This window comes from Ceratotherium simum, chromosome 34 (assembly GCF_057802395.1).
Source record: "Ceratotherium simum simum isolate JZ-2026a chromosome 34, ASM5780239v1, whole genome shotgun sequence".
NCBI lineage: Eukaryota > Metazoa > Chordata > Mammalia > Perissodactyla > Rhinocerotidae > Ceratotherium > Ceratotherium simum.
The window spans coordinates 16,956,786-16,972,361 of record NC_141933.1 but is presented as its reverse complement, the minus strand read 5'-3'; the positions used below and the strand labels follow the sequence as shown (position 1 = coordinate 16,972,361).

Genomic DNA, 15,576 nt, shown 5'->3' with positions numbered 1-15,576 from the left:
TATTTTAATAAAAATATGTGGTGCACAAAAGAAAGCAAGAATAAATAAAAATGTTTTTTATGGTCTTTCATTGATATATTTATGAAATGCCAATCAGTTTGCACCCTGAGAACATAGCTACGGATCCATGGCAATTTCCCAAACTATAGATGAAGTTCTCTAAATTGGGTGGCAAGGTTCAGCCACCCGCATGTTTGCCTTTAAAGTCCAAGTCATTTATGTCACAAGAAATACTCTCTGACCCCACTATGAAATAAAATATTATACCATTTCCAACCAGAATTAGTTAAAGGATCACAATGGTCTTAGCTTTCTCTGCTCTCCCTTCTTTGCACTTTTTCAGCTGATATTTAATCTTTGCTAGCCATGGAACAAAACAATGGCAATGAAGTGACTGAATTCATTCTCCTGGGATTTGCTGGCCAACACAAGTCTTGGTATATCCTCTTCATAATATTTCTACTGATCTATGTGGCCACCCTAGTGGGTAATATTGGCATGATCCTACTCATCAAGATCGATTCTTGCCTTCAAACCCCTATGTACTTCTTCCTCCAACACTTAGCTTTTGTTGATTTATGTTATGCCTCTGCTATCTCTCCCAAGATGTTGCAGAATTTCGTAGGAACAGAAAAATCCATCATTCACAGGATGTATGGTGCAATTGCCAGTCTATGGTACTTTTGTAACAAGCGACTGCTACATCCTGGCTGCTATGGCAGTGGACCGTTACGTAGCCATCTGTAACCCACTCCGCTATCCAACAGTCATGTCCCAGGGAGTCTGCATCCAACTCTTAGTTGGTTCATACTTCATGGGTTTCCTAAATGCCTCTGTAAACACCAGTTTTACTTTCTTACTGAACTTTTGCAAATCCAATAAAATTAACCACTTTTTCTGTGATGAACCCCCAATTCTTGCCTTATCATGCTCCAACATTGACTCCAACATCATGGTCCTAGCTGTCTTTGTGGGGTTTAACTTGACATTCACCATGTTGGTCGTCATCTTCTCCTACATATATATCCTGGCTGCCATCCTGAAGATGTCTTCTGCTGCAGGGAGGAAAAAGGCCTTCTCCACGTGTGCCTCCCATCTGACAGCAGTCACCATTTTCTACGGGACCCTCTCTTGCATGTATCTGCACCATGGGACCAACAAGTCTCAACAGGAGGAAAAAGTGGCTTCTGTGTTTTATGGCGTTATGATCCCCATGCTAAACCCCCTCATCTACAGCCTGAGAAACCAAGATGTGAAAGAAGTCCTAAAAGGACTAGGAAAGAAGTGCTTCTAGTTTGATCCTCAATTTCTAATTCTCTGCACTCGTAAACAACCAGACTGACAGTGCCAATTTTTAAGAAATCAAAACCAAAGTGCCAAACAACATAGGAAAAGTTGCTCAGTTTACCAATACTGAGCTGCAAATTAAAGTAACAATGAGATAACACCAATATGACTGGCACAAATTGAAAAAGAATGATAACTCCTATTATTTGCTGTGATGTAAGGAAAATGATGCTCTTACATATTGTTAATGTAAAACTGAAATGTTACCTCACTTTAGCAGGAATTTGGCAAAATCTTTCTAAAATAAAAATAATCTTCAAACTAGAATTTCAGCCCTACAAATTGTAATATGGAAATATATGGAAATATAAGTTCCAGTCCATAGGCCACATATTTAAGGAACTTTATTGTAGCATTGTTTAGGAAGACAAGACCAAGAAAGTGAATATACCTCAATAGGGAAATAAATCTGTATTATTGTAATTCTAAAATCTGTATCAACTGCTGCATAACAAATTTAGAGGCCTAGAAAACACACAATTATTGTCTTATAATTTTATGGGTCAGGAATCTAGACACTGCTTAACTGCATCCTCTGTGATGCTACAATCAAGGTGTCAACCAGGACTGGGAGCTCATCTGGAGGCCTGATTGGGACTGGATCTGCTTCCAAGCCCCCTCACATTATTGGCAGAATTCATCTCCTTGCTGTTGTAGGGCTGAAACTCCTGCCTTCTTGCTGGCTGTCAGCCAGGTGCTGCTCCCAGGTCTTAGAGGCTATCCACGGTTCTTTGTTGCGTGGTCCTCTCCATAATCCCTCTCATAACATAGCAGCTAACTTCTTCAAAGCCAGAAAGTCATACAGTTAATCAGTACATACACCATGTGAAACAACACACCTTCATATGCCCAAATCTTTCTACTACTTCAAGAATCAGTCTCTCCCTAAAGCTTTCCTAGCTCAATGCTTCTTTCCTGCTGACTTCTTACCCCTGGAAGTAATTTCTTCTTCCACTGAATACCCACAGCACTTCATTTGTATCAATAAATATTATTTATTATTTACTACTTTCTATCTAAATTATTTATTTACATATAAGACCTTCACTATCATCTATAAGGCAGTTGAGATACATTTTCTTTCTATGAATGTTTAACATCTAGTATAGAGCCTTAGACACAGTAGGGATCCTATAAATATGGAATGAATGAATGAATGATGATAAAAAAAACAATAATATGGACAGCTTTCTAACTGGAGGTTATGTGAGTCTGTAGCCTACACAAATTGTCTCTAAATACCAACCTGTGGACAGCAGCATTTAAATAACCAGGGAGAGTTTTTTGAAATGCAGATAACTATAGCCCAGTCCTGGAGATGCTGATTCGGTAAGGTTAGGTGGACTCCAGCACCTGAAAGCATCTGTATATGCAGAATGTTGCTTTACTTGCATGCTCCACTAGAAAGTAATATTTAAGAGCACAGGATTTAGAATCTTTCATAATGTGGTTTATGTCCCAACCCTGACACTCACCAGCAGTGTTCCTTTGGAAGTTAATTGAGCTTTCAAACTCTCATAATACATATTTCATGAGATTTTTTAAATATGTTTGTTTGCTTGTTTGTTAGTAATAGATAAGATAATGTATAGAAATCATAGTGCTTGGCACTAATAAATTCTTAATAAATGTTAATATAGTAACAAATATTAATAAGAATTATTTCAACATGGATTTAACAGATATTACAAGAATGCCCTTATCTCACACAAACACACACACATTCACATGCACACACAGTCAATAAGAAGTCTCCTAAGATTTGCAACATGAAAACTTTTCCCCTCTGGGAAGCTCCTCCCTCCTTCAGCAGAAACTAACTAATGAACGTCGTTTTCTTTGATTCTGTCTCAGCATCTAGAGTCTCAGATACTTAAGGGAATAGGTATACTAATCCCATAGGCCTCAGCTATAAACTCTCTCTGTGGAGAAATCGTTTGATGACTAATAAGCTTGCACTAGCCTGGGAAGAAACTCTACAGACAAATCGCCTGTATATAAAGCAAATTGCACTTTTCCTATTCAGCTGGGCATTCTTCTGGCATATAAGGACCACAGTAAAATCTATAGGATTAAAGCCAATATGCGAGCATAATTAACTCCAAGGTTGAGTTGAGTCATCTTATCTTCAGCAAAATAAAAATATAAATAGAAAAAGGAAATTTTGCTGGTATAGAGAAGTTATAAAATGGCCCTGGAGATGATAGCTGACATATTAGCCATAGTGTTCCCAACCGAACATGAACAATCTTTACAGAATATAAGCAATTATTAGATAAGACCACTCCATGACTGAGAAGGAACGAGACAGAGAAAAAGCCACTCTGGGAGTAAGTCTGAAACAAGACAGGGACAAGGACTCTCGGGAACCAAAGAAATAGCTTAACATTCCTTTTTCCGACTAAGGAGTAAATATTCCTTCTTCACCCACTTTAATTTTCTTGCCTCTTAGGTGTAAATTACCAAAATATCCAACACTGAATTCCCGATAACACTCAAAATAGAACTTGCCTCCACTTCCTAAATCCTTAGAATCACCCAGCACAAGACTAAATCCTATAAAAGGCTTTCCCAATCCCCTCTTATCCAACACTCTAGTGCCTTTGGGGTGTGCTGTCCCTTGCTCCAGCTTGTGAAATAAGCCTAATTTGCTTGACTATATATGTGTTCCTGGTTGACTATCAGGCATTGACAGTGTGAATTGTGCCAGGCACATCTATTATCTCTCTTGAACCTTGCTTCTCTTCGTTATTCATTTTTTTATTGCAAAAGAAATTAAAAGATGTCCATTATTTTTTAAATACAGCTGTTTTTAAATTTAAAAAAGGAGAGTCTCTATTACCCTTAGTTCTACTCTTTAACTTGCTTAAGTTTATCATGTATCCTTCCAGATGGCGTTTTCTCCACATACACACACACACACAGACTTTTTTTAATTAAAAATCTGTTCACACCCCACATCTTTCTGCAAAATGCTTTACTCACTTAACGGTATCACATTATCTGTAAGAATACATTTAAGTCTATCTCGTTATTTTTAGGTGTTTCATGGAAGTACAAACTATAAATTAACTCTGCCTTATTTTAGCATCACCCTATTTCCAATATTTTGCTATAAAAAAAATACTGCATAGAATCCCCTGTATTTAAGGTAAATTTTTTCCATCTTATTTTATCAAAGATTAAACTGAGGTCGAGGGAAGTTATGTTTCTTTCCCAAGATCATATACCTATTAAATGGTGGTTCCAAGATCCAAATCTAGACCTTTCTAATTTCAAAGCCTATCTACTTTTCGTTGCAGGTGGTGTAAAATAAAGCTTCAAAATGGCTTGGATACAATATAATTTGAACAACTTTAAACACAAGTATTATTTATCCAATTAAAAATCTCTTCCAGAACTTCCACTTCTGGCCAAGATGGAGTAACAGGGATTGGATTAACCCTCCTGCCTGAAACAAGAAAAATTGGACAAAATATACAAAACAATAGTTTGCAAGACACTATACATCAGGCAATAAAAGCCAGTGATTCCTGAGAGGCAAAAAACAAATGAGCTCTAAAATTTCCCCAGCTTTCCATCTTAAGAAGGTTTCCAGGTCCCAATGGAGAGAGGGAGTACTCAGGAAGAGTTTCGTGGACTTCTTAAAGGAAGTGGAGCTGAAAAATCGAGTGAGACCAAGGCAACAGAGAATTTGCAGTACAGAATACTAAAAAATGGGAGTTGTACAGAGAGAGAACCCTGAGATCTGCAGAGGATCCCCCTCCATTATTTAGCTGAGGACTGATCAGCACACACACATGAGGAAACAACTTGAAGCAAGGGAAAGAAATATTGAAAAGATTATAGGTAACAGTGCTTGATGCTCATACAAGGCTGGAACAGTGCCTGTTCTCACCAGCTAGACTGGAAAACTTCAAGATTCATGATGCATTGGGCACAGTACACAGAACGGACTTGCTTCAGTAGTGGGAAACAATCAGCTCCAGAGCGAATTCTGCTTCAGTTCCAACCAACAAATCTACAAAGTGAGACTCAAAGGGATCAAACAGTTTCCAAGGAACTTAACTGTACTCCAGAACAAAGCTCAAGGATATTTATAAGAATACAAAAATATCTGGCACCAAACATGGTAAAATCCACAATGCCTGGCATCTAATCAAAAATTATCATACATGCAAAATGCAGGAAAACATGATCATAATGAGAAGAAAAATCATTGGTCAAAACTGACCAAGAACTGCCAAAGATGTCAGAATCAGCAATCGAGAACATTAAAATAATTATAATCATGCTCCATATGTTCAAAAAAGTTAACTATAGTTGTGAAAAATAAGATAAAGACTACAGAGTCTGACGGTAAAAAAATAAATTACACTAGATGGGACTAACTACAGATTAGACATTCTGAAAGAATTGATTAGTGATCTGACATAGTAACAGAAACTATCCAAAAGGAGAGAAAAGTGAATCAAATAGATAAATCAACAACATATCAGTGAGCTGTGGAACAACTTCAAGAAGGCTTATATATGTGTAATTGGAGTCCCTGAAGGACAGGAGAAACAGGGTTGATATAAAAAGTTTTTTGAAAAATAATGCTGAAAATTTTTTAAATTTAATGAAACTATAAACCCACCGATTCAAGAATCACAAGAAACCCCAAGCAAAAGAAATATACAATAACTATACCTAGACCCATCATAATCAAATTGCTCAAAACCAGGAATAAAGGAAAAATCTTAAATGCAGCCAGAGGGGAAAAAAGACACATTATGAATAGCAGAACAAAAGTAAAGGTAAAAACAGATTCTCTGTCAGAAACAATGCAAGCAAAAAGACAGCACCATCTTAAAGTGCTTTTTATAAAGCTATAAAATGCTTTTATAATGGACCAAATAATTTCATATCCATCCTTTCCTTAACATATATACACACACATGAATCTTTCTGACTTTGCAATGTGCTTGAAAAGTACCATATAGTGTTAAATCACTTTTCACCTTTTATTTAATTTGTTTTCCAGGTGACAACTTCAGAATTGTTCAAGACACATTAAGATGATTTACAATGTTTGTGTCATTATCTCACATGATTAAAGCAAATCTAGTCATCCTTGCATACCATCTTGCTCTGCTCTCTACTAAATTCAAAGCTTGAAGGAAGAGACCAGATCTTATTGATATATATTACAAACTCTCCTCAAGGAAGCATTTTGCATAAAGTTTGAATTGATGTAAAATTGTCACTTATTTTGTTGCTAAAAGATTACTTGGCTGTGGGTATCTACATATCGAGGAATTTGTAAGAACCAGAGATGCCAATAATAACAGATGACTTAGTTCACATTATTCTCCATATACAAAAGTCATATTCTGACTTTATCTTAGTGATAGAGAATCAGTTCTAAGGTTATTATGTTAATGAAGGTAAGACCTCTAATGATTTACCAAACTGACATATTGTTTTCTTATCTACAGGCAACTTCTTAAGCTGCCCACTGACACCCTAAAGCTATTGGTCAGAGCCAGACAGGTAAGAGGCTATGAGTGTGGTCACATTCTAAACTTAGCGGTTCCTACAACAGCACATGAGGATTTAAATCTTCATAAAAATAAGGACGGTTTCCAACTAGCCCCAGCTTTGAACTTCACTAACTACTATTGAAAATGCTGCTGATGTGATTGCAGCTATTTTCTCTTAGAATTTTCTCATTATTCCTTTTCATTTTTTACCTGTCACAGGATTACCTTTCTTCCTCTTTGTAGGCACTTTTTTCCTTCAGTAAAAGTAAGTAATATCTGTAAGTAAAACTGTAGGAATCTACAATGACAGTTTTTTCAGTTTTTCTCTTTTCTGATAGGTGATACAGTGATCAAAATAACTTTAAAAACATTGTGGAATGCGTTCCTCCATTCATCTGTTCCCTACCTTGTTCCCAAGAAAAGTTTAAAGCATATTACGGGCTCTCTCTAAACACGTGTTTTTAAAAATTTTATTAAAGAAACTTCAACCCTCTGTAATACAAAGCAGTTTTTGTCAGATGCCAGTCTGTGAAAGTAATTTTAATACTGAAAGACCCATTTAATAAGTGAACATAAGCTCCCTATTTGAGTCAAATTATTCAGCAAAACTTCATCTAGATGATAAGAAATTTAGGCAGCTTCAGTCCATACTAGCACCTTAATCCGGTGATTTATAAAAGAATGAAAGGTAAGAAATACGCCTCCTTGAACCTAATGAGTTTTCACATTTTCTGGTAGATAGTGAGCATAGAGGGAAGCAGAGCAAGTGGTAGAAAAAATGGGACCTTTGCCCTAAGAATTGTAAAGAGGAAGCTGGAGAGAATCAAACATTGGGAATAAGTCTCCTGTAAAATCCTTTGATGGAAGAATCCTTCAATCATAGCAGCATCATTCCATGGACAGATGTCATGGATGTGGTTCTTTTATGTAAGAAAATTTATTTGTAGACCTAGAGAGAGAATTATAATTATTATTATCTAACATTAGTACAGGCTTTCTATGTGCCAGTATATAAAAATTACATTATCTCATTGAACTTTGACAAAATAATCTCCATTTTCAGCTTATGAAAAACCTATAATCCCTATTTTCACAATATGTAACTTAGAACAGTTACTCTGTTCAAGCCACATAACTAAGTGGTGGAACCAGTGTTTTAATTTAATTTCAGACCCTGCACTCTTGCCCAAAACAACACACATTTTTTTACTTAAAAAAGTAACTTAACTGGAATATTTTTTTCTAAATTGCATATCACTTTTTTTCCCGCACTTTCTATTGAGGTATGATTTACATAGGGTAAAATGAGCCATTCTTAGGTACATTCCTTAGTCATTTTGCAAGAGTCTGCATCCTGTGAGCAGCTGGCTCAGAATTCATGCGATTTTTAAAATCGCATGAGCTATTGTAAAAATGTGTCCTACCTTTTCATTATCCTTCTGCAGGTCCAATGCCATCAATCCATTTTTCTGTGATGAACCCCCAGTGCTTGATATTTCATGCTCCCACATTTATATCAGCATGGCAATCACTGCCGTGGTGGAGTTTAACTTGAGTGCTGCATTGGTTGTCATGTTTGTCATATCACCTACACATACATCCTGACTGCTATTCTGAGGATGACCTCAGGGAGGAGAAAAGACCTCCCTGCTGTGCCTCCCACCTAACAACTGGCACCATTTCTTCTATATGGCCCTTTCTTATGTGTACTTACAGCCCAATTCCAATGAGCCTAGGAGAATATGAAAGTGACCTCCATGTTTTACAGCATTGTGACTCCCATGCTGAACGCTTGGTCTACAACCCAGGTAACAAGAAAGTGGTAGAAGTGTTAATCATGGTAGCAAAGAAGTGTTTATGAGCTGGACCTCATTTCCTAATATTAGGCACAAAGAAGCCTCCAAGCAAAAGTTTTTCACAAGATGCTATTTGCCAGCGGCAATTTTTCCAATAGCCTCAAAAACAAGTTGAGAGTCCTAAATTCCTAAATTACATGAAAGGTTATCAAATTTTCACAGAGATTGATTTATCTGGAGAGGCAACATAGCCCTTCTGCCTGATGAACAAGCCTGTCTTGCTAATGACTGCTCTTTATAAAAAGTATAAAAAATTAGCAATCAATATGCTACAGCAACATCGTTCAAAGAGTACTGAAAACGAACTAGCAAAATATTAACCTGAGAGAAGCAACATCAACTTCCAAGAAAAGTTAAGGGTAGAAAAGGGAACATCTTGTGCACTGGGAAAGCAGGCAAGAGTCCATAAAAAGCATTTGAGATAGACTGGGGGGCAAAAAAAAAAGGAAATATTAAGCAAATTCCCATGAAGGTCCATCACTGAGCAGAACCTCCAGGGGTATAGTCAGCAATAGGAAACTCTCCCCAGATCCTGTAAGTATAAAGCACTCACATTATCCCATCATCCAACAGTGCCCAGATGCCCTTGCCAAGATCTGAAGCCATTAGGGATCCTGGAGACAGAGGAGAATGTGGGCTGGCCAATATGCTGGCAGCTATGGCCAGCAGAGAGCTGCCACCCTGAAGGCTTCTACCTGGTTCTGTCCTCTAACATCAATTCTAGCAGCATCCTGCCTAGTCAATGGCAGGGGCTGAAGCTTCTCTTGCTCCAACATCACAAAATCTGACAAGTGTGTCAATTCAGAGAAGTGTCAACAAAAGTTGCCTTAGCCCAGTGTTTCCCAAACTGGAGTCCCCAGAACTTATTCCCACAAGATCTTCAACACGAAAAGGATTTCAAGGCCAAGTCGTGGTGAAAGTTCTAAGTTAATCAATATCAGATTTCTTTACTGCCATACTTTCCAGAAGTACATTACACAGCAGTGTGCATTGTGAATCTCTAAGGGAGAAGAGTGTAGAGCACTTCCCCGACTTGTTGGACCGCAAGACCCTTTTTAATCAATGGACTATTTGCTCTACTGTCTCAATTCCAAAATGCACATTTCTTTCATGTTTTAATATTTCTGATATTGGGATTATCGTAAAATCCACATATACATTTAATAGAACAATAAAGTTATTATAAAATCAATGGCGAATCTTTCAATCTATCTAATATAATATAATAAAAGAAATACATTTTAACAGCTTGGAACCCATGTTCCCTATGGTATAGTTTAAATAACTGTTTTTAAAAAAGAGTTGGCTAAATGCTTTTATAAAAGTAACTAGAATGAGTAGACTATTGAAGTACCTACTAGAAAACATCATTTGAGGAATATCTTCAGCTCTAAACAGAATATCACACTTGCATGTAAATAATCAATAGACTATTCAGTCATTAACACAGTGCTTGAAAGATTTCTACTAGGAAGCATATTATTTACCTTGTTCTACTTATTGTGGCTGTTAAATGTCTTTATTTCTTTAAAAAGTATCTGATGATTCAGGCTGGCCATTTCACACAATCTACCTATTTTGGTGACTTCCTAGGCCTTGAAGACATTTATTACTGAAAACGTTTATTTACTAACTTTAGTATGAGTCAGCTTTCTCCCTTGCCTAGGGGAAGTGAAGCTTGTAAACACTTTCTGGAATCCCAGCTCATGTTTACCCGAAGAGTGGAAGTGAATTCCAGATACGGTCATTCTTACCCATCACCTCTCCCTGACCACACCACCCCTATCAGGAACCAATGGCTTTCAAATAGCCAAAATGTTACTATCTGTGTTAGTTTACTAGGGCTGTTGTAACAAAGTACCACAGACTGGGTGGTATAAACAACAGAAATTTATTGTCTTACAATTCTGGAGGCTAGAAGTCTGAAATCAAGGTTTTGGCAGGATTGGTTCCTTCTGAGAGTTGTGAGAGAAGGAGCTGTTCCAGGGCTCTCTCCTTGGCTTGTAGATGGCTGACTTCATGCTCGCATGGTGTTCTCTCTATAGATGTGTCTGTCTCCAAATTTCCCCTTTTTATAAGGACAGTAATAATTAGGGACCCACCCTAATGACCTCATTTTAATTCGATTAAAATCTCTCTGTTAAGACCTTATTTCCAAATAAGGTCACATTCTGAGGTACTGGGGGTTAGAGCTTCAACACCTGAATTTTGAGGGAGACCCAATTCAACCCATAACACCATCTATAGCAAAGGCTACTTAACTCTTCAGGACACTAAGAATCTTATAAATATCTACATCTAAAGCAAACCTAGATCAATCCTTTATTCCTTCTTCCCTTCTTAGTAGATGAGTCTCTGGGTGGCAATTTGGAACTGTCATGGCATTCCAGAGTTATTGGAATTTCATTTTCTCCTGTCCAGGATGCCTCTCAGACCCTTCAGAAAGAAGTGGGCTGTGGTTAACCAATCATGACCGTAGACTCAGAGAGAACTGAGCTTCAATAAATTCTCAGGGGTATGACTTAAGCATAAGAAAGATTATAAGAAGGTGGGACACTGTTGTTATAAAAAAAACAATTTCAAGCTTAACCACAACCTCCAATGGCACCAAACCTGAAATCTACAATTCCATAATAATAGCCAATAATAGTGACAATTATAGCAACCATTTATTGAATAGTTACTATGTGCCTGGAATAGGTACTTTACGTGCACGATTTTATTTAATCCTCACTACCACTGTAAGAGTTTAATACTTCCAATTAAGTTTCATATGTAAGTAAAGAGTTTACCACAGACCCTGGCACATAGTATGTGTTTAAAAATCAAGAGTACATGTTCATTTTACAGATAAGAAAACTGAGCTTCAGAGACACCTAGGCTTGCACCAGTAGTGAAAGATGTAGCCTATATCCATCCATGTAGCCATCCATCATGTCCTCTGTCCTTTCTGAGTCACTGACGCCTTTTAGGTTGCCCCTATTTAGACTCCAGAGCTTGAGAATTACTTTTTAAGATTAAACTATGACTTCAGAAGTGGAATTTGTGAGCGTCCTCTTTTTCCAGGACCCTTTTCCCCTACACTCAGATAGTTACAGAAACTCTTGGTAAGTACCAGGAATGGTCCTGGCTGTCTTTCATAAACTCAGGTGGCCTATGGCTTCCTGCTTCCCAAGAGCTAAGTGGCTGGTGAAAGGAGACCATCCCCTGGTTCAGAGAAACCCAAGTAGCTATTTCAAATGCATCTATTTCAGGGGGCAAGCCCAGCGTCATAGTGGTTAAGTTCACACTCTCTGCTTCACTGGGCAGCCCAGGGTTTGCAGATTTGGATCCCAGGTGCAGACCGACGCACCACTTGTCAAGCCATACTGTGGTGGCGTCCCATATAAAGCAGAGGAAGTGGGCATGGATGTTAGCCCAGGGCCATCTTCCTCAGCAAAAAGAGGAGGATTGGCAATGGATGTTAGCTCAGGGCTAATCTTCCTCACAAAAAAAAAATGTATCTATTTGACATTTCCCAGCATCTAGCAGTCCTGGGGACTACAGACCCCAGTTCTGCTCAATTACCTAAGCTCTTGAGCCCAAATTCAGCATGTTCCTGGGGTCTTCAAAGATAATTTGTTAGGGGTTTCTTCAGATTAAGGGAGCTGTCTCAACAGAGCTTCTTCAGTCATGAAGGTCAGAGTATAGCATGGCTTTGCCCCCTTACCACAATTGCCCCCTACAACTCTTGTCATCAATATAGCAGACTCTGTAGCCCAGCACAGCAAAACACAGGAAAGTTTTTGAAAATGCATGCTCTCTACCTTGACATCAACTGGTGAATGTACCAGATAAGACCTCAACATCCACTAAAAAATTAGTGTCAGCTGATTGAAGAAGGACCCTCTACCTGGCTAGTTTCCAAATCAAATGTTCTCCTTCAACTCACATTAGAATTACCACTTCCTTTCTCAATTTCTGTAGCAGAGATACATAGAGTGTCAAAAAACATGCAAAGTAATTTTACATACAACATCTTATCTGACCCTCACAGCAACTCGATGAATCCACTCTGTGTCATTGGTTCTTTTTTTTTTTTTTTTTGTGAGGAAGACCAGCCCTGAGCTAACATCCAATGCCAATCCTCCTCTTTTTTGCTGAGGAAGACTGGCCCTGGGCTGACATCTGTGCCCATCTTCCTCTATTTTATATGGGACACCGCCACAGAATGGCTTGCCAAGCGGTGCATTGGTGCACGCCTGGGATTGGAACCGGCGAACCCCAGGCTGCCGCAGCAGAGCACGCGCGCTTAACCACTTGTGCCACCGGGCCAGCCCCAATCATTGGCTCCTTTTGCAGATGAAGAAAATGATACTTAAGGTGGTCATATGGCTTTCCAAATTCCTCAGCCAGGGAATCAAAAGAAACAATGGGCATTTAGGGTAGAGCTTTATTTTTTTTATTTTTTTGGATTTTTCTATTTTCTTTCCACTACCATCCATTGCATCTCTGATTCTCAACATTCCTTTTCAACTCTAGTGTCTATGATCATATTACTGAAATCTTACTTGATTATCCCAACTCAATTTTCAGTCTTGCTTGACATTCTCTAATCAATTTTCAGAAATTCATTTCTTCAATAAATGTTTTTGGGGTGGATGTTCTGTGTCAGATTCTGGACTGAGTGGGAGCACAAAAATGAAAAAGTCAGACATGACTTCTCCATTCATTGGTGGCACAACTAGTCCAGAACTTAGCTAAACACGCCGAAAGCATGGCACCAAAGAGGATATGATTCAACTATATTCAAAAATAGGGTAAAAAGGGCCTTTCATAAGGAAAGTAAAAGGAAGTCAGAGTTTAATTCCTGAAAGTGTTCATTAGAAGTCTTGGGTGCTTGAGGAGATGATTCAAGAGGCTAAAGTGAACCATCTTTAAAGAGGACACCTAGCCTTCTGTTTTCAACAGTTGAGTAAGTATAACGATTAGATCATTAGGAGAACATTTTTATCTTCCCTTTTTAACATGTGAAATTGTCAGAGTGAGCCAGACATAGGAGCTTCTGTAGCCTATGTTTTTATAACAAATTATTCATAACAACAGTGAGAGCCAGAGTCAGTCTGACTAATGCAGCTAAACCACCGTCTATACTGGGAAATAGGCCCCAGACCATCGATGTCTGGAGCCCTTGTCAACAGTACTTATCTCTAAATCTCACAGGGTCTTCTTGTTCTCATTAGTAATATGGGACTGTAATAATCTATCTAAAATGATTGTTAGGAGAATTCTTTGAGAAAAGATAGCCAAATGCAGTCTGAAAATTCTTTTTATATACTCCCTCCTACAGAGCCTGTCTTAAGATTTTTTAAGCTCAAAGAGCTACCATTTTTAGAGAAATAGGGAATTTCCTGTCATCTTGTTTGAAGAATAAAATTTGCCTTTGCAAGGGTCCATTGTTTTTGGCAGGAGCTCTTTATTTTTTTTTATTGCAGTAATATTGGTTTATAACATTATATAAATTTCAGGTGTGTGTCATTATGTTTCAATTTCTGTGTAGATTACATGTTCACCACCCGAAGACTAATTACAATCCATAACCAGACATATGTGCCTAATCACCCCTTTCACCCTCCTCCCTCCCCCCTTCCCCTCTGGTAACCACTAATACAATCTCTGTCTCTATGTGATTGTTTGTTGCTGTTTTTATCTTCTACTTATAAGTGAGATCATATGGTATTTGACTTTCTCCCTCTGACCTATTTCACTTAGCATAATACCCTCAGGGTCCGTTAATGTTGTCGCAAATGGCAAGATCTCATCCTTTTTTATGGCTGAGTAGTATTCTGTTGTGTATATATACCACATCTTCTTTATCCATTCATCCCTTGGTGGACAAGGGACAAATGTCTCCAACATTTGTTATTTCCTGTCTTATTAACTATAGCCATTCTGACGGGTATGAGGTGATATTTCATTGCAGTTTTGGTTTGCATTTCCATGATAGTTAGTGATGTTGAACATCTTTTCATGTGCCTATTGGCGATCTGTATATCTTCTTTGGAGAAATGTCTGTTCAGATCTTTTTGCTCATTTTTTAATTGGGTTGTTTTTTGTTGTTGTTGAGATGTATGAGTTCTTTATATACTTTGGATATTAACCAAACCAACGTATGGTTTACAAATATCTTCTCCCAATTGTTAGGTTGTTTATAGGTTTTGTTGATGGTTTCCTTTGCTGTGCAGAAGATTTTTAGTTTGATGTAGTCTCATTTGTTTAATTTTTCTATTGTTTCCCTTGCCCGATGGGACATGGTCACTTTAAAATATGCTGCTAAGACCAATGTCAAAGAGCATACTGCCTATGTTTTCTTCTAGATGTTTCATGGTTTCAGGCCTTACATTCAAGTCTTTAATTGATTTGGAGTTAACTTTGCATATAGTGTAAGATAATGGTCTACTTTTATTCTTTTGCATGTGGCTGTCCAGTTTTCCCAGCACCATTTATTGAAGAGGCTTTCCTTTCTCCATTGTATGTTCCTGGCTTCCTTGTCGAAGATTAGCTATCCATAGATTTGTGTGTTTATTTCTGGGCTCTTGATTCTGCTCCATTGATCTATGGGTCTGTTTTTTTGCTGTTTTGGTTACTATAGCTTTGCAGTGTATTTTGAAATCATGGAGTGTGATACCTCCAGCTTTGTTCTTTTTCCTTAGGATTCCTTTGGCTATGGGGGTCTTTTGTTGTTTCATATAAATTTTAGGATTCTTTGTTCTATTTCTGTGAAAATTGTTGTTTGAATTTTGATAGGGATTGCATTGAATCTGTAGATTGCTTTAGGAAGTATGGATATTTTAACTATGTTAATTCTT

At 37.8% G+C, this 15,576-nt stretch overlaps 1 pseudogene; it reads left to right on the top strand.

Annotated features, from left to right (window-relative positions):
* Positions 1 to 366: 366 nt before the first annotated feature.
* Positions 367 to 1,294, top strand: LOC101408753 (olfactory receptor 5AK3-like; annotated as a pseudogene).
* Positions 1,295 to 15,576: the final 14,282 nt, after the last annotated feature.